The sequence below is a fragment of the Podarcis bocagei genome (assembly GCF_964188305.1).
Source record: "Podarcis bocagei genome assembly, chromosome: 2".
Taxonomy (NCBI): domain Eukaryota; kingdom Metazoa; phylum Chordata; class Lepidosauria; order Squamata; family Lacertidae; genus Podarcis; species Podarcis bocagei.
The window spans coordinates 118,423,650-118,441,633 of record NC_138126.1 but is presented as its reverse complement, the minus strand read 5'-3'; the positions used below and the strand labels follow the sequence as shown (position 1 = coordinate 118,441,633).

Genomic DNA, 17,984 nt, shown 5'->3' with positions numbered 1-17,984 from the left:
AAACCACAGAGCCTAGGACTTGCCGATCAGAAGGTTGGCGGTTCGAATCCTCATGATGGGGTGAGCTCCCCTTGCTTGGTCCCTGCTCCTGCCAACCTAGCAGTTTGAAAGCACGTCAGAGTACAAGTAGATAAATAGGTATCGCTCCAGTGGGAAGGCAAACGGCGTTTCCGTGCGCTGCTCTGGTTTGCCAAAAGCGGCTTAGTCATGCTGGCCACATGACCCGGAAGCTGTACGCCGGCTCCCTTGGCCAATAAAGCGAGAAGAGCGCCACAGCCCCAGAGTCGGCCACGACTAGACCTAATGGTCAGGGGTCCCTTTACCTTTATCGTCAAGGAAGACGTCAGGCCGAACCTACCCATCCTGGCTAGTAGCCAATGGTAGCCTCTTCCTCCATGAAATTGTCTAATCCTGTTTTAAAGCTCCCAGGTGACCTGGGTTCTTCCAGATGACCTGTTGCTCAGTCACCCAACCTCATTTGTCCGCAGGGTGATTGAACGATGTTTGTTATTTAATGAACATTTGTTCTGGGTTGTGGTTGTTTTTTGGTGTGTTTTTTTGTCAATTTATTTTTATTAGTTTTCCAAATTTTTAACAAATGAACAACAAATTTAACACAGATTTAAAAACTGACTTTTCATTCCCCCCCTTTAAGGTGCTTCTTTCCCCTCCCCCCTGTGCTGCTTACAGTAAAATACTTTTTCTTAATTTCTAATACTTTTCCACCCACAGTTCTAATTTGTTCGCGGGGAGATGTGACTTTGCTTCCAAGCAAGCGCAACCCCACACTTCCCAGAGTGTTTCTACGTCACTTTCCTTTATCAGAAAAAGTCTGATCTTTCGTGCGAAGCAAGCTTTGTTGCGCAAAACCTCCCAAATATTCTGTATAAACGTCACATCACGAATGTGCTGGTGTGGGATTGTATCCCACCAGAAAACTGTGACAGACTGTGAAATATACTCGGAGTTGAGAGTGGATTTCATGCTCTTTATTCGGCTCATAGCGGTGAGGAGGAATGGCAGTTCCCCCAGAATGTCTGCTTTATATACATTAATTACACAATGGGCTCCAAGTGATTGGCTAATTCCATGATTCACCTGTAGGCCAATCAGGTTGCGGATTCACTTCCACCTGGAGCTGGATTGGGTGGCTCCTGTGGACTAATCAGACTGCTGCATTCTAGATCCTATTGTTCCAGGACAAATCAGACTGCTGCATTCTGAATCCTATTGTTCCAGGACAAATCAGACTGCTGCATTCTGAATCCTATTGTTCTAGGACCAATCAGACTGCTGCATTCTGGATCCTATTGTTCTAGGACCAATCAGACTGCTGCATTCTGGATCCTATTGTTCTAGGACCAATCAGACTGCTGCATTCTGGATCCTATTGTTCTAGGACAAATCAGACTGCTGCATTCTGGATCCTATTGTTCTAGGACCAATCAGACTGCTGCATTTTGGATCCTATTCAACTCAGTACATAACAGACTGGAAGCACTTTTTTTTTTTGCAATGGAAAAACGAGAGCATGTGTTCCCCAGACACAGAGGCAGGGAAGGGGAGCGAAATTGTTCACATTCAGCCCAAGATGTTCTTTAAACACAGCCTAGAATGGTCCCTCACTGCCACCGGAAAAGCTGGGGAGGGAGTTTCCAAGCAGGAATTCCACAAGATCCCACAGGAAAACAGGCAGGAAAAGACGCTGGATGAACCTAGAGTGCACCAAAAAAAAAAAAAAAAAAAAGTCCCGGACATGTGTCCCTTTACAGCATTCAGAATAATAGGCTCAAGATGAGGTTTTCTTCTCTCTCTCTCCTCCCCCCCAAAGCCTGCCTGTCGCATTTGCTTCATTGCTGAATCTCATGCCAAAGGCCCTCCGTAGCTGGGGACGAGGCACAAGTGTGAGTCACAAACAGAAAACTTAAGTCGGGCTCAGATATTTCAAGGCTCTGCCCGGAAAACAGAACCTCCAAGCCTCACGCTAGCATGGAAGGGACAGCAGTCTAGGAGGTTATTCAGAGTCCATGGCCAAAACTGAGTTAACGTAGCTCACTTGACTGCAGCTGCACTTGGAAGCGGGGGAAATTGACAGTGCCAAATTGTTGGGTTTCCCCACCCCACCCCCATTTTTTTTATTTTTTAAAATCAAGTTTCTAGGCGGCATCGTTATGAGGAAGAGCTTGTGAGAACGCATTGATGCAGTTCAGTAATAATTGCTCATTGCTGTTCAGCATGGATCTGAAGCTAATGTGCTGTGTTATCAAGCCTGCTTCGTCTTACTTCGTCTTACAGTGGTACCTCAGGTTAAGTGCTTAATTCGTTCTGGAGGTCCATTCTTAACCTGAAACTGTTCTTAACCTGAAGGACCACTTTAGCTAATGGGGTCTCCTGCTGCCGCCGCGCTGCCAGAACCCGATTTCTGTTCTTATCCTGAAGCAAAGTTCTTAACCTGAAGCACTACTTCTGGGTTAGCGGAGTATGTAACCTGAAGCGTATGTAACCCGAGGTACCACTGTATTAGTTTATTAAATTTCTACACAGCCCTTCAACCAAGGATCACAGGGCAGTTTACAATATAAAAACACAAAACATAGTAGCAAACAAAAAGCCAGTGTGGTGTAGTGGTTAGGAGCAGTGGACTTGTAATCTGGTGAACCGGGTTCACTTCCCCGCTCCTGCACATGCAGCTGCTGGCCAGCATGACTAAGCCGCCTCTGGCGAACCAGAGCAGCGCATGGAAACGCCGTTTACCTTCCCGCCAGAGTGGTACCTATTTATCTACTTGCACTTTGACGTGCTTTCGAAATGCTAGGTTGGCAGGAGCAGGGACCAAGCAACGGGAGCTCACCCCGTCGCGGGGATTTGAACCGCTGACCTTCTGATCGGCAAGCCCTAGGCTCTGTGGCTTTAACCCACAGCGCCACCCGCTGTCCCTTTGAGCTGTAAAAGCCAACCCCAATTTTTCCTATAATGTTGACAAGCAGGGCAGCTTCCTGTTTCCTCCTGTGTTTCCAGAGCAAAAATTCAGCATGCCTCATTGCCATGTTTTTATGCTGGATAAAGCTTGACGTTGCATTTCTACTTGTGCAGCAGTTAAAGCAGGGGTAGGTAATCTAAGGCCCGTGGGCCGGATGCAGTCCAATCGCCTTCTCAATCCGGCCCACGGACGGTCCAGGAATCAGCGTGTAGAATGTGTGCTTTTATTTAAAATGCATCTCTGGGTTATTTGTGGGGCATAGGAATTCCTTCATATATACCATATTTTTCACTCTATAGGATGCACCGGATCATAGGAGGGGGAGAACGGGGGGGGGGATTCTTCCTCTCTCTGCTCAGCGCCCCTTCAGCGAAGCGGCAGGAGAAACAGAGCCCCTTCCATTTCTCCTCCCGCTTGGCTGAAGGGGTGCTGCGCAGCTCTCCCTCTCTGCTGAAGCCGGGAGAGTCTTGCTCTCCCAGCTTCAGCAAAAGGAACCCGAAGCCTCCGGAGTGCAGCGCGAGTTCCCGCTGCACTGCAAAGGCTTCAGGCGGTTATCCCTGAAGCCTGGAGAGCGAGAGGGGTCGTTGCGCACCGACTCCTCTCGCTCTCCAGTCTTCAGCGAAAGCAACGCGAAGTGTCCAGAGCGCTCCCTCTGTGCTTCGGAGGCTTCGCGTTGCTATCGCTGAAGCCAAGGAGCCTGCATTCGCTCCATATGACGCGCACACATTCCCCCTTAATTTTTGAAGGGGGAAAAGTGCGTCCTATAGAGCGAAAAATACAGTATTTTTTTCAAAATATAGTCTGGCCCCCCACAAGATCTGAGGGACGGTGGACCGGCCCACGGCTGAAAAAGGTTGCTGACCCCTGTGTTAAAGGGACCTGTCAATCACAGGAGGCTGATCTCATGTGTCAGGGAGCCTTGATTTCTAGATCAGCATTTTGGTCTCCTGAGTTTGAGTCTAAGGCCTTGAAGGAAGAGCTTCCTTGCAACTAACGATATACGATATACGATATCTTTATTGTCATTGTCCCATGCAGAACAATGAAATTGAAAAACTACATAAAACATTCAAAAACCCCTAAAAACTCTGAAACCCCATTTTAAAATACACTATTACTATAGAGACCCCTTATGCTGCGTTTAGAACCAGAATTGCATTTGCGTAGAAACTGTTTCTCAGGCGGCTAGTCCTGGCCTTTATAACCCTATACCTTCTTCCAGAAGGCAGAAGCTGAAAGAGATCATTTCCGGGGTGCGTACTATCCTGCGCTATCTCTGCCGCTTTCTTATGGCACTTGGCAGCATAGATTTGATCTAAGGTGGGAAGAGTGCACCCAATTATTCTCTCTGCAGTCTTTACAACCTTGGATAGCATTGTTTTTTCCCTGGCCATGCAGCTCCCAAACCACACACACAGACCATAAGTTAATACGCTCTCCACAGTGCAATGGTAAAATGCCATCAACAGGTCCTTTGAGAGATTGTTTTTCCGGAGGATTCTCAGAAAATACAACCTCTGCTGTGCTCTCTTCATCAGGTCTTTGCTGTTTTCTCCCCAGGTTAGGTCATCTCTCAACTCCATTCCCAGAAATCGAAACACCGAGACCTGTTCCACGCACTTCCCCTCAATAATAAATGGCTGAATATTCAATTTACATTTCCTAAAGTCCACAGTGATCTCTTTTGTTTTCTTTAAGGTAAGGAATAAGTTGTTTTTCCTGCACCACTCCCCCAACCCCTTCTCTCCAGACTTTCTCAGCGCTTTACTGCTGCCCTCCAGTTAAATCTCCAGGCATGCCCAGTGTACAGGGCGTGGGGTGCTCCCCGGTGCTAAATCCAGTTGCCTCCATGCCTCGCATGCCATTGCAAACCAAGCAGAAGGTGCTTGGCTGTCTGGGGCCCACTGGCCTGTCACAATGGGTTTGCATCTCAGGACCGCTGCGCCTGCGTTGGCAAAGCTCAGAGCATCTGGAATGCAACTGTTGTTTTTGCCTTGGCTGGCTGTTGGAACGCCAGGTGGGAAATGCACACCCAGAGACGCTGACGCGCACAGATCTCTGCACACGTCCACAGACATGCACGAAGGCACTGCCAGGCAGAAGCAGGCAGAATTGCATTCAGAGGAGAAGCACTTATAACCACTGGAGTTTTCTTTGCATCACTGCGCTACAATTCCCAGAGCTCCCGGGGAAGAGTGATTGACTGTTAATCCACTTGGGGAACTGTAGCTTGGGGGGGGGGGGGGATAGGAGCCTCCTAACACCCTACACCCAGTAGTGATGTATGGAAGTGAGAGCTGGACCATAAAGAAGGCTGATGGCCAAAGAATTGATGCTTTTGAATTATGGTGCTGGAGGAGACTCTTGAGAGTCCCATGGACTGCAAGAAGATCAAACCTCTCCATTCTGAAGGAAATCAGCGCTGAGTGCTCACTGGAAGGGACAGATCCTGAAGCTGAGGCTCCAACACTTTGGCCACCTCATGAGAAGAGAAGACTCCCTGGAAAAGACCCTGATGTTGGGAAAGATGGAGGGCACAAGGAGAAGGGGATGACAGAAGACGAGATGGTTGGACAGTGTTCTCGAAGCTACTAACATGAGTTTGACCAAACTGCGGGAGGCAGTGGAAGCCAGGAGTGCCTGGTGTGCTCTGGTCCATGGGGTCATGAAGAGTCGGACACGACTAAACAACTAAACAACAACAACCCCCTACACAAACTACAGTTCCCAGGCTTTTGTTAAAGTGGTATAACCGTGCTCTAAATGTTCAGGTCCGGCGTGTGCCTCGAGATATATTTTTTGATTAAGCGGTATATGAACAAAAAGGGTGTGTGAGCTTCCTTGCTTGCTCTTTCTATAAAGGCACATGGGCCGTTACAGCACAGGGTTTATATCAGGGGTCAGCAAACTTTTTCAGCAGGGGGCTGGTCCACTGTCCCTCAGACCTTGGGGGGGGCAGACTATATTTTGGGGGAAAAAACCCAAACAAACAAATTCCTATGCCCCACAAATAACCCAGAGATGCATTTTAAAGAAAAGGACACATTCTACTCATGTAAAAACACGCTGATTCCCAGCCTGTCCGCGGGCTGGATTGAGAAGGCGATTGGGCCGGATCCGGCCCCCAGGCCTTAGTTTGCCTACCCAGGTTCTGTTTTCAGAACCTGCCTGGGCTTCCTCTCTGAACGAGATGTTGCCTGGCTGTGTCAGAAGGGGGCGCTCTTGCTGCACAAGCCAAGGTCAAGGGTTTTGCCCAGACAAGCAGGAATGCGCTCTGCATTCCACATGCCCATTTTATAATTAAAATCATTGGAGTTGCATTAAAAGGTATGTCAACAAAGAGTGAAGAAGAGGTGGGTGCATCAGAAGGGAATATCCCTACCCAGATTTTGGAAAACCTTCAACCTGAGCAATCTTGAGTTCTGGTAAAGAATGGCAGATAGCCTTGGTGTGTGATCGATCACATAACCTAAAGGAAGCCAAGGGACAAAGTGCAACACGCTAACTTTTTGTGATTTGGGTCAGCTTCATTTCTTACACAAACAAAACAGAACACAACCAGCCCATCCCTGCAGCTGTACCAAGGTATTTGGCTACAATAAACACGCAGTGATTGGCCATTTTGCTTTCTGCATTTTTTTTTTTAATTATGCTTTTCAGGTTTATACATTTCACCAATTCTACAATCATTTTAACATTTCAAAGCTCGACTTCCTTCCCCCTCTTTCTGTGGTTCCTTAAATTTATTTCTAATACCTTCTGCATATCCAAATTAATTTAATTTGCTCATTTATTCAGCTGCTTTAAATGTGTACTCTTATAAAACTGCAGGTTATTACAACAATCCTGCCAATGTTCTTATCTGTTTACAATTTATCTGTAAATATTCAATAAACCATTTCAACTCTGTTATAAAAAGTTTGTTATCTGGATTTCTTATTCTTCCGGTAAGTTTCGCCATTTCTGCATATTCCATAAGTTTTTGTGTCCATTCTTCCTTTGCTGGGACTTCTGCTTCTTTCCATTTTTGGGCGAGTAACATTCTTGCCGCTCTAGTAGCATACATGAATAAGTTTCTGTACAGTAGTTCTGTCCCTATAATTCTCAAAAGAAAAGCTTCAGGGGTTTTTTTTTACAAAAGCTATTTTAAACATCCTTTTCAATTCATTATATATCATCTCCCAGTAAGCTCTAGCCTTACTGCAAGACCACCACATATGGTCAAAAGAACCTTCTTTCTCTTTACATTTCCAACACTTATTTGATTTAGATTTATACATTTTTGCCAATTTACTCGGTGTTAGATACCTCCGATAGAACATTTTCATATAATTTTCTCTTAGACCAAAAAATGCTGTGCTTTCTGCATTTCTTTGCTATCCTTGCGTCTCCGCTCTTTGCTGTGTGACGCTTATTCGTTCTTATGTTGGTTTCTTATTGAAAATGCAATGGAAAATCTACATTTTTCCAAAACGGAATTGCCCACATCCCGTGCCTTCTTTCTTTTGCCTTCTCGGGTTGTGCTTTGTTCATCTCTACTGTACGTGGATTTGCTCAGGTGTAAGTCAATGTTGTGTCATCTGCATGTCTGAGGAAATATCAACAACCTCAGATATGCAGATGACACAACATTGATGGCAGAAAGTGAGGAGGAATTAAAGAACCTCTTAATGAGGGTGAAAGAGGAGAGCACAAAATAAGGTTTGAAGCTCAACATCAAAAAAAACAAAGATCATGGCCACTGGTCCCATCACCTCCTGGCAAATAGAAGGGGAAGAAATGGAGGCAGTGAGAGATTTTACTTTCTTGGGCTCCATGATCACTGCAGATGGTGACAGTAGTCACGAAATTAAAAGATGCCTGCTTCTTGAGAGGAAAAGCAATGACAAACCTAGACAGCATCTTAAAAAGCAGAGACATCACCTTGCCAACAGAGGTCCGTATGGTTAAAGCTATGGTTTTCCCAGTAGTGATGTATGGAAGTGAGAGCTGGACCATAAAGAAGGCTGATCGCCGAAGAATTGATGCTTTTGAATTCTGGTGCTGGAGGAGACTCTTGAGAGTCCCATGGACTGCAAGAAGATCAAACGTATCCATTCTTAAGGAAATCAGCCCTGAGTGCTCACTGGAAGGACAGATCCTGAAGCTGAGGCTCCAACACTTGGGCCACCTCATGAGAAGAGAAGACTCCCTGGAAAAGACCCTGATGCTGGGAAAGATGGAGGGCCCAAGGAGAAGGGGACAACAGAGGACCAGATGGTTGGACAGTGTTCTCAGAGCTACGAACATGAGTTTGACCGAACTGCGGGAGGCAGTGAAAGACAGGAGTGCCTGGTGTGCTCTGGTCCATGGGGTCACGAAGAGTCGGACACAACTAAACGACTAAACAACAACAACAAAGTTAGGAAAATGGGGCATCGTTTCTTTGACTTGGGGAGCTCCTTGGCAGGCCTTAAACCACCTGTGCCCTCCTCCCTTTTACTTTTCCGTTATGCCAACGAAAAAACAACTCAGTCGTAATAAATGTGCTGCGAGGTGTGGGGGAAATGAAGGCAGCGGAAAGATACTGGCGACGTCCCTCAGTTTGCTTCCCCCTCCGAAGGCTTCTAGAGATCGCAGCCGAGGTCACGACAACTTCCCCTCCACGCCGACCGCCATTTTCTTTGGCGTCATCGTGGTTTCCCATCTCCGCCTCGACTTCCTCGGCTGTCCATATATGTTTCTTTTCTCCTCAGCCCTGCCTCTTGTGGCTTGCGTTGAGGGAAGTCTCTTTCCTCACAGACGCGGTTTGTTAAAACGAGTAGGTGTTTGCCTTCTGGAAATGTGATGGTGCGGTTAAGCATTGAAAGATTGTATTTTTTGGGGCGGGGGAGGCTGGTGGGCTAGGGCAAGGGGGGGAATTCCCTTTGGGGCAACCTGAGGAGGGGGCGTCATCTCCCGGTGGGTGGCAAGACCTGAGGGCACCCCCTCTGTCCTCTCCTATTCTAGGCGAGCGAAGACACATAATCAGGGTTCAAGGACAGATTCCAGGTAGGCAAAGATACTCATGGTGGGTTGGGTATGGAGCTGGGCTGGTGAGGAGTACGTATCCTCCAACATTTCTCTGATGAAAATAGGGATGCTCTACTTAACACAGAACCTAGGGCTTGCTGATCAGAAGGTCGGCAGTTCGAATCCCCGCAACAGGGTGAGCTCCCATTATTCGGTCCCAGCAGTTCGAAAGCACGCCAGTGCTAGTAGATAAATAGGTACCGCTCCGGCGGGAAGGTAAACGGCATTTCCATGCGCTGCTCTGGTTCGCCAGAAGCAGCTTAGTCGTGCTGGCCATATGGCCGTGCTGTACGCCGGCTCCCTCGGCCAATAAAGTGAGATGAGCACCGCAACCCCAGATTCGGTCACGACTAGACCTATTGGTCAGGGGTCCCTTTACCTTTACTTAACAATGATGACAATAACACTTTTATTATTTATACCCTGCCCATCGGACTGGGTTGCCCCAGCCACTCTGGGTAGCTTCCAACATATATAAAAACGCAATACAACATTAAAAACTTCCCTACACAGTCATACCTCGGGTTGAAGTCGCTTCAAGTTAAGCCTTTTCAGGTTGCACTCTGCTGCAACCTGGAAGTATCGGAGCACGTTACTTCCGGGTTTTGCTGCTCACGCATCTGCAGACACTCAAAATGACGTCACGCGCATGCGTGGAAGCAGCGAATTACGACCCACAGACGCGGGATGCGTTCGCTTCAGGATGCGAATGGGCCTCCGGAACTGATCCCGTTCGCATCCAGAGGTACCACTGTACAGTATCACCTTCAGATGTCTTCTAAAGGTTGAAGAGTTACTCATCTCCTTGGCTTGGGGGTCACATAACTCCACATCCTCCAATGTTTCCCTAATAATAATAATAATAATAATAATATAATTTATTATTTATACCCCGCCCATCTGGCTATGTTTCCTCAGCCACTCTGGGTGGCTCTAATCATCATCATCATCATAATCATAATTATAATAATACTAAAGCGATAAAATACCAAACATTAAAAACTTCCCTAAACAGGGCTGCCAGATAGTTGTTTATTTCCTTGACATCTGATGGGAGGGCATTCCACAGGGCGGGCGCCACCACCAAGAAGGCCCTCTGCCTGGTTCCCTATAACCTCACTTCTTGCAGTGAGGGAACCGCTAAAAAGCCCTCAGCGCTGGACCTCAGTGTCCGGGCTGAATGATGGGGGTGGAGACGCTCCTTCAGGTATACTGGGCCGAGGTCATTTAGGGCTTTAAAGGTCAGCACCAAGACTTTGAATATAGGGACGCCCTAAGGAGAAGCAGGACATTCCGGGTTTGGTTTCTGTCAACCCGGGACTGTCCCTGGCAAATAAGGACACTTGGAGGGTGTGGCAGTGTGGTTGCCTAGGGATAGGGGGTGCAGCCTGGAAAGTGTCCTGAGGGCCAGATAGACAGGCCTGGAGGGCTGTCTCTGGCCCCTAGATGCCTGAGGCCCCAAACTCTTGGAATACAGGATGTTGCAGCTACCTTCTTGCGGGAATTTGTGTGTGTGTGTGTGTGTGTGTGTGTGTGTGTCTGTCAGGTACACTTTGTGCTGTTGCTGCAGCAACTACGCCAGGAAAGGCTGCCCCTGACAGAAAATCCCTTTTCCCCACCCAGCTTTTTAAAAGACAGCAAAGGTCTTTTGTCACTTGCCCTTTAGGACTTCTGTGGAGACGCTCTCTTCGCACCCTCGTTTTCGCTCTGGATTTTATCGTTCAACCAATTTCTTTTGTTGGCTCCACATCCCAATTTATGATAGGTATCTTGGCTGGCTAATGCCAAGCCGCCACTATGTTTGTTTATTGGTTTGGGGAAGAGCTTTTTCCGACTGCTTAAGAAAAGAGGAGGGGAAAGGGAGGGGATGCAGCGCTTGTAACCCAAATCCGGAATGACAACACGCAGGCCAGAAGAACGGCAGAAGGTCTGTCAGGAGCAGATGCACGCAGATGCGTCTTTTCCTCATTCCCTCGGTCAGGCGGCGTCTTGTCCTCGCACATTTTCTAAGTATATCGCGTGGTTCGCATTAGTCATTTGGTGTTGCCCACCTACACTTGGCAACGCTTCCCCAAAAGCCGAATGACGGAGGTTTTAATATTTAGCCCTCCGGAACTGCCACAAATAAACCTGCACAGAGTAGCTCTGCTGGTAGGCATGTTCTCGACGTTTCTGCACTTCCAGTTCACTTGCATCCTAGGCAAAGGGACTTAGAGGGAGTGAAAGGAGATTTCTTCCCTCTTTTCCCCACCTTCCTTGCAAACAAGCAGCAGCAGCAGCGATGCTAGAAGGCTTGTGCTTTCTGGGCATGGTAATTGAAGGGGAAGGGTTCAGCTCAGTGGCAGAACACCTGTTTTGCATGCAGAAGGTGAGGGGTTCAATCCCCAGCTTCTCCAGATAGGGGAAGATGAGTCCCAGGTCTTAAATCCTGCAGCACCTCTGCCAGTCGGTTTTGACAATACTAAGGATTCAGAGCTGATGAAGCGGCTAGGCCGAAGCCGAAAGGTTGCTCAGTTGCGGATATGCCTGGAAGCGAAAGGAAAGTCCAATGCTGTAAAGAAAAATATTGCATAGGAACCTGGAATGTAAGACCCATGAACCTGGGTAAGTTGGATGTGGTCAAAAATGAGATGGCAAGAATAAATATTGACATCCTGGGCATCAGTGAACTAAAATGGACGGGAATGGGCAAATTCAGTTCAGATGACCATCATATCTACTACTGTGGGCAAGAATCCCGTAAAAGAAATGGAGTGGCCCTCATAGTCAACAAAAGCTGTACTGGGATGCAATCTCAAAAATGATAGAATGATCTCGATACGAATCCAAGGCAGACCTTTTAACATCACAGTAATCCAAGTTTATGCACCAACTACTGGTGCTGAAGAAACTGAAAATGACCAATTCTATGAAGACCTACAACACCTTATAGAAGTGACACCAAAGAAGGACGTTCTTCTCATTATAGGGGACTGAAGACAGGAGGGCCTGGTGTGCTCTGGTCCATGGGGTCATGAAGAGTTGGACACGACTAAACGACTAAACAACAACAAAGGATGCGGGTGGTGCTGCGGTCTAAGCCACTGAGCCTCTTGGGCTTGCCGATCGGGAGGTCGGCGGTTCAAATCCCTGCGACGGGGTGAGCTCCCGTTGCTCTGTCCCAGCTTCAGTCAAAGGCGGCTATGGGATTGCGGCGCTCACCTTGCTTTTCAGGCTGAGGGAGCCAGCATTTGTCCACAGACAGCTTTCCGGGTCATGTGGCCAGCAGGACTAAACCGCTTCTGGTGCAACGGGACACTGTGACGGAAGCCAGAACGCACGGAAACACCGTTTACCTTCCTGCCACAACGGTACCTATTTATCTACTTGCACTGGCCTGCTTTTGAAAGGCTAGGTTGGCAGGAGCTGGGACAGAGCAACAGGAGCTCACCCCATTGCGGGGATTTGAACCGCCGACCTTCCTATCGGCAAGCCCACGATGCTCAGTGGTTTAGACCACAGTGCCACCCACATCCCCTTCATAAAGTGGACATCTAGTTCAACCCCCTGCAATGCAGGAATATTTTGCCCAAGGCGGGGTTCGTACCCAGGACCCAGAGATTAAGAATCTCATGCTCTACCCAGGGAGCTACTGTGCTGACACCCTAGTGAAGTTTCCACCAACTGGTGGAGAAAGAGTCATTGAAATATTATTACAGTGGTACCTCAGGTTAAGTACTTAATTCGTTCCGGAGGTCCGTACTTAACCTGAAACTGTTCTTAACCAGAAGCACCACTTTAGCTAATGGGGCCTCCCGCTGTCACCGCGCTGCCGGAGCACGATTTCTGTTCTCATCCTGAAGCAAAGTTCTTAACCTGAAGCACTATTTCTGGGTTAGCGGAGTCTGTAACCTGAAGCATATGTAACCTGAAGCGTATGTAACCTGAGGTACCACTGTATTATTAATAATAACAAGAACAACAGCAATAATAATATTTATACCCGGCATCTGGGTAGCTTCCAACACATATAAAAGCATAATAAAACATCAAACGTTGAAAACATCTTCAGATGTCTTCTAAAAGTTGTGTTGTTCTTTATCTCCTTGACATCCGGTGGGTCTGGTCCTCCCAGTTTAGAGGCCCAAACCAGCCTACTCTTCCACCTGCTTTTGGAAACAGAGACAATGGTTAAGGAAAGCAGACCCCCTGTCTGCTACTTGGTTCCCAAAATGAAAGGTCAAGGAAGATGTTTCCTCATACTCTCAGCAATTCTATATAATTCCTGTTGCGAAGCAAGAAGAGAAATGAGAAGTAAAGCAAAAGAGGTTTTTTGTGTGGTCAGCCTGACGACTCTACCAAGCCCAGTTGTTATCTGCAGTGCGAACGTTTGTAAGGACGTCTGCAAAGGGGCACACACTCCAAAAGTCACACCCCACAGGCCCTTGAACCATTAGAGCAGGGCAGGGGGAACCTGTGGGTCTCTCTGGATCCTACCTTCTGCCTGGCCAATGGGCAAGGTTGATGGGAGCCAGATTTCAACTACATTGGTACCTTGGTTCTCAAACTGAATCCGTTCTGGAAGTCTGTTCCAAAACCAAAGCGTTCCAAAACCAAGGCACGCTTTCCCATAGAAAGTACAGTGGTACCTCGGGTTACATACGCTTCAGGTTACATATGCTTCAGGTTGCAGACTCCACTAACCCAGAAATAGTACCTCGGGTTAAGAACTTTGCTTCAGGATGAGAACAGAAATTGTGCTCCGGCGGCACGGCAGCAGCAGGAGGCCCCATTAGCTAAACTGGTGCTTCAGGTTAAGAACAGTTTCAGGTTAAGAAAAGACCTCCGGAACGAATTAAGTACTTAACCTGAGGTACCACTGTAATGCAAAATGGAGTCATCCGTTCCAGTCTTTTAAAAACATCTCCTAAAACAGCAATTTAACATGAATTTTACTATCTAACGAGACCGCTGATCCATAAAATGAAAGCGGTAAACAACGTACTGCAGCCACACAATCAATCAATCAATCAATCAATCAGTAGCTGACCTGGGTTCCACACAAAACAGAAAGAGCCGCAAAAATGAAAACGAAAAATAAATAGCAAAAACAGACAGACCTCGGCGTAACACTCAAAACGGAAGTGTGGCACTCAAATCGTCAGCTTATTACTCCAAGCGGAGCATGTTCGGCTTCTGAAAAAAGTTTGCAAACTGGGTTCCAAGGTGTTTGAGAACCAAGGTACCACCGTATTCCAAGAGAGCCACAGGTTCTCTCCACTTCTCCATCAGAGAACATTGAAGGGGGCAACAGTAGCATGGCGAGAACCGTAAAGCAAATGCGATAACCTGTTGGGAAACTGTGTACGTGCAGCTACTCACACAGAGTCAATTAAGGTTTGGCAGCCAGCCAGAAGGCAATCTGAAGGAGTTAGTCTGCCTGGTGATAACAGAGACATGGAGACAGCTCCCTGATTGGTCAAGCTCTCTAAAGGGAGTGATAATTAATGGCCTACTAACTGGAATGTGTTAGTTCAGTGTTCAGAGGTTCAGAGTTCTGTGTGTCAGTGTAGGAGTTGTGAGTCGTGTCAGAGAGAGCTAGCAAAAGATCCGTGTTCTATTCCTGTAAATAGTCCACTGTATATAATAAACACCTAACTACAAGTTCCTGGTTCCTGCTTCGTCTATCCTGTCTGCAGCCAAGTCGCCAATTGCTTCCGTGGATTCTGCGTTTACTCTGCTAGGTCTGGCTAAGGTCCTGCAACTAGTCGGAAAGTTGCGAAACACCAATAGGTTTTCCTAATATAACCTGCCTTGGAAAACGATATAGGAGGAATTCAGAGAGCTGGTGCCCTCCTTGCGGCGGTGATTTTCTGTAGGGCCGCAGCAAAGGATGAACGGGTTAGATCCCTCTCCCCACACGCTGTGGCCCCAATCGGGAGACCAATAAGGCAGCTCTTTGAATTCTTAAAAATAAGCCTGTTAATTGCTTTCGCACAATTAAAAGAACCTGTTAGATGAGCCTCGGCAAGGTGTGGAACAGATTTCAGATTGCGCCAAGGACAGCTAGGATAACAAAACAGTAAGAGCTTCTATGAGATTCTAAAATTTAGCAGCGCACTCCAATCCGTTTCCAGCACAGAACCCTCCACCTATGGGATAGTAGCAATTTTTCTTCTCAGGCTGGGAGTAGAACAACCTTGCAGGAACTTGCAGTGCAGGAAGTGCAGGAATGGCACACTTTCCTGGTGAAATAAACTACAGAGTCTCAAGATGTGGTCTAAATGTAGGTGCTGCAGCCACCAGGCAGAAGTCCAACAGGTGCAGGGAATCCCATGGATTGTCATTTTGAGTCCCGTGATGAAGGAAAGGCAGGATGTGAAAGTAGTAATGATTTTTACATAATGAATGAAAAATTAATAATGGCTTTCAATAGCAGATTGGGATGTGTGGTATAATTGATTAAACTAAAAATATTTATACAGTGGTGCCCCGCAAGACGAATGCCTCGCAAGACGGAAAACCCGCTAGACGAAAGGGTTTTCCGTTTTGGAGGTGCTTCGCAAAACCAATCTCCTATGGGCTTGCTTCGCAAGACGACAATGTCTTGCGAGTTCCTGCTGGTTTTTTCCCCTCCCCCCTTTTTCTAAGCCGCTTATCAGCTGATCCGATCAGCAGATAAGCCGCTAAAAGCCGCTAATAGCGCTAATCCGCTAATCCGTCAATGGGCTTGCTTCGCAAGACGAAAAAACCGCTGGACGAAGAGAATCACAGAACGGATTATTTTCGTCTTGCGAGGCACCACTGTATAAGGTTATGGCAAAAGGCTAGCCAGACAGAAGGTTTATGTTTGAATTCTGAAGTGTAGGATGTTATACTTTACTGGGAGCAATTTAAGAAAATATTGATATATTTTATTTACATGATGTTTATTTTGCAATGGATCAGTTTTTATGATGTGTCCGACATTGTAAAGATTTATTGAATGTTATTTATATATCTTTGTCAATGCATTTTGCTTCTAAGTGCAATCAATAGATGTAAAGCCCCTTTAAAATGTGTTTTTTTGGGGGGGGACTATTGGGTTGTTGTTTAATAATAATAATAATAAATTTTATTTATACCCCGCCCTCCGCAGCCAGAGCCAGGCTCAGGGCGGCTAACACCAGTAAAATTACAGTAAAATCATAATAGGAAAAGAACCAATTTAAAATACAGGTTAAAATGCAATTTGAAATGCAGCCTCATTTAAAAAGTAGCCCATAGATCAAAACCATAAGGGGAGGGAAAAAATAAGTGTCAGACTGAGTCCAAACCAAAGGCCAGGCAGAACAGCTCTGTCTTGCAGGCCCTGCGGAAAGATGTCAAGTCCTGCAGGGCCCTGGTCTCTTGTGACAGAGCGTTCCACCAAGTTGGGGCCAGTACTGAAAAGGCCCTGGCCCTAGTTGAGACCAATCTAACCACCTTGCGACCTGGGACCTCCAAAAACGTTGCCATTTGTGGACCTTAAGGTCCTCCGCGGCGCGCACCAGGAGAGGCGGTCCAGAAGGTACATGTTTTGTGGTCTTATATCTTTGATTTTATTCTGCGAACTGCCCTGAGACCCCCGGGTATAGGGCGGTATAGAAATTCAATAAGTAAATAAATAACACACATGCCTCAACTGCAGAAATCTAGCAGGCAAAACCTCCGCTGGCATGGAGATGGCCCCAAGGTTTCACCCACAGAATTCCAGCCTATTGGGCTGCTGTTAGAGGAAGAGATGCTTTGCCAGAGACAAAGTTGGCGCTCCTTCTGCCTCAGTCCCAGCTTGCTGCTCACGTTATTTCCTCTTCGCTTAGGTTACAGGAGTCGTGCTGCAGGAATATCGTTGAACCGCCAGGCTCCAGGTACTATGACAACCAGGGCCAGGTGAGCATTGAGATAACAGCAACACCTGCTTGTTCCTAATGGCGTGACTCCTATTTATAGAGCCAGCCCCTTGCCTCCCCAAACTCCGCCAGCTGCAGATTGTGTGATTACCCAGCAACAATTAAGGCCTCCATCCTGACCTGCTCTTCACCCTCGCAACAACCCACCTGCTATGTAAGCTCATCAACCGAGAACCAGCCCTAGCCTCAGGCAATAACACTACCCGTGGCTGCGACAGGTGGCCAAAAGACTCGTGTGCTGCCTACTAAAGCAGGCAGTTTCTTGTTGTCATACAGGTGCCCAGGAAGATGTCTTATATCACATCAGGCCCTAGCTCAGTAGTTGTCTGCAATGACTGATAGTAGCTCTCCAGGGGTTCAGGCAGAAGACTTTTGAGGCTAGGGACGCGGGCGGCACTGTGGTCTAAGCCACTGAGCCTCTTGGGCTTGCCAATCAGAAGGTTGGCGGTTCGAATCTCTGCGGCGGGGTGAGCTCCTGCTGCTCTGTCCCGGCTCCTGCCAACCTAGCAATTCGAAAGCAGGCCAGTGCAAGTAGATAAATAGGTACCACTCCAGCGGGAAGGTAAACAGCGTTTCCATGCGCTCTGGCTTCCGTCATGGTGCTCTGTTGCACCGGAAGTGGTTTAGTCCTGCTGGCCACATGACCCAGAAAGCTTTTCTGTGGACAAACGCCAGCTCCCTCGGCTTGAAGCAAGAAGAGTGCCACAACAAAGTCGCCTTTGAGTGGACTTAACCGTCCAGGAGTCCGTTATCTTTTTTTTATTATTTTACCTGTAAAGGGACCCCTGACCATTAGGTCCAGTTGTGGCCGACTCTGGGGTTGTGGCGCTCATCTCGCTTTATTGGCCGAGGGAGTCGGCGTAGAGCTTCCGGGTCATGTGGCCAGCATGAGTAAGCCGCTTCTGGCGAACCAGAGCAGCGCATGGAAACGCCGTTTACCTTCCCGCCGGAGCAGTACCTATTTATCTACTTGCACTTTGACGTGCTTTCGAACTGCTAGGTGGGCAGGAGCAGGGACTGAGCAGCGGGAGCTCACCCTGTTG

The 17,984-nt window shown here is 47.5% G+C and overlaps 1 long non-coding RNA gene across 2 annotated transcripts in view; it reads left to right on the top strand.

Moving 5' to 3' along the window:
• LOC308580246 overlaps nt 1–17,503 on the top strand; it is a 34,148-nt gene extending 16,645 nt beyond the window's left edge. For both annotated transcript variants that reach the window (XR_014004745.1, XR_014004746.1), the window contains one exon: nt 16,852–17,503. This is a non-coding gene — a long non-coding RNA (uncharacterized lncRNA). The remainder of the gene's footprint in view (nt 1–16,851) is intronic.
• The last annotated feature ends 481 nt before the right edge of the window (nt 17,504–17,984 follow it).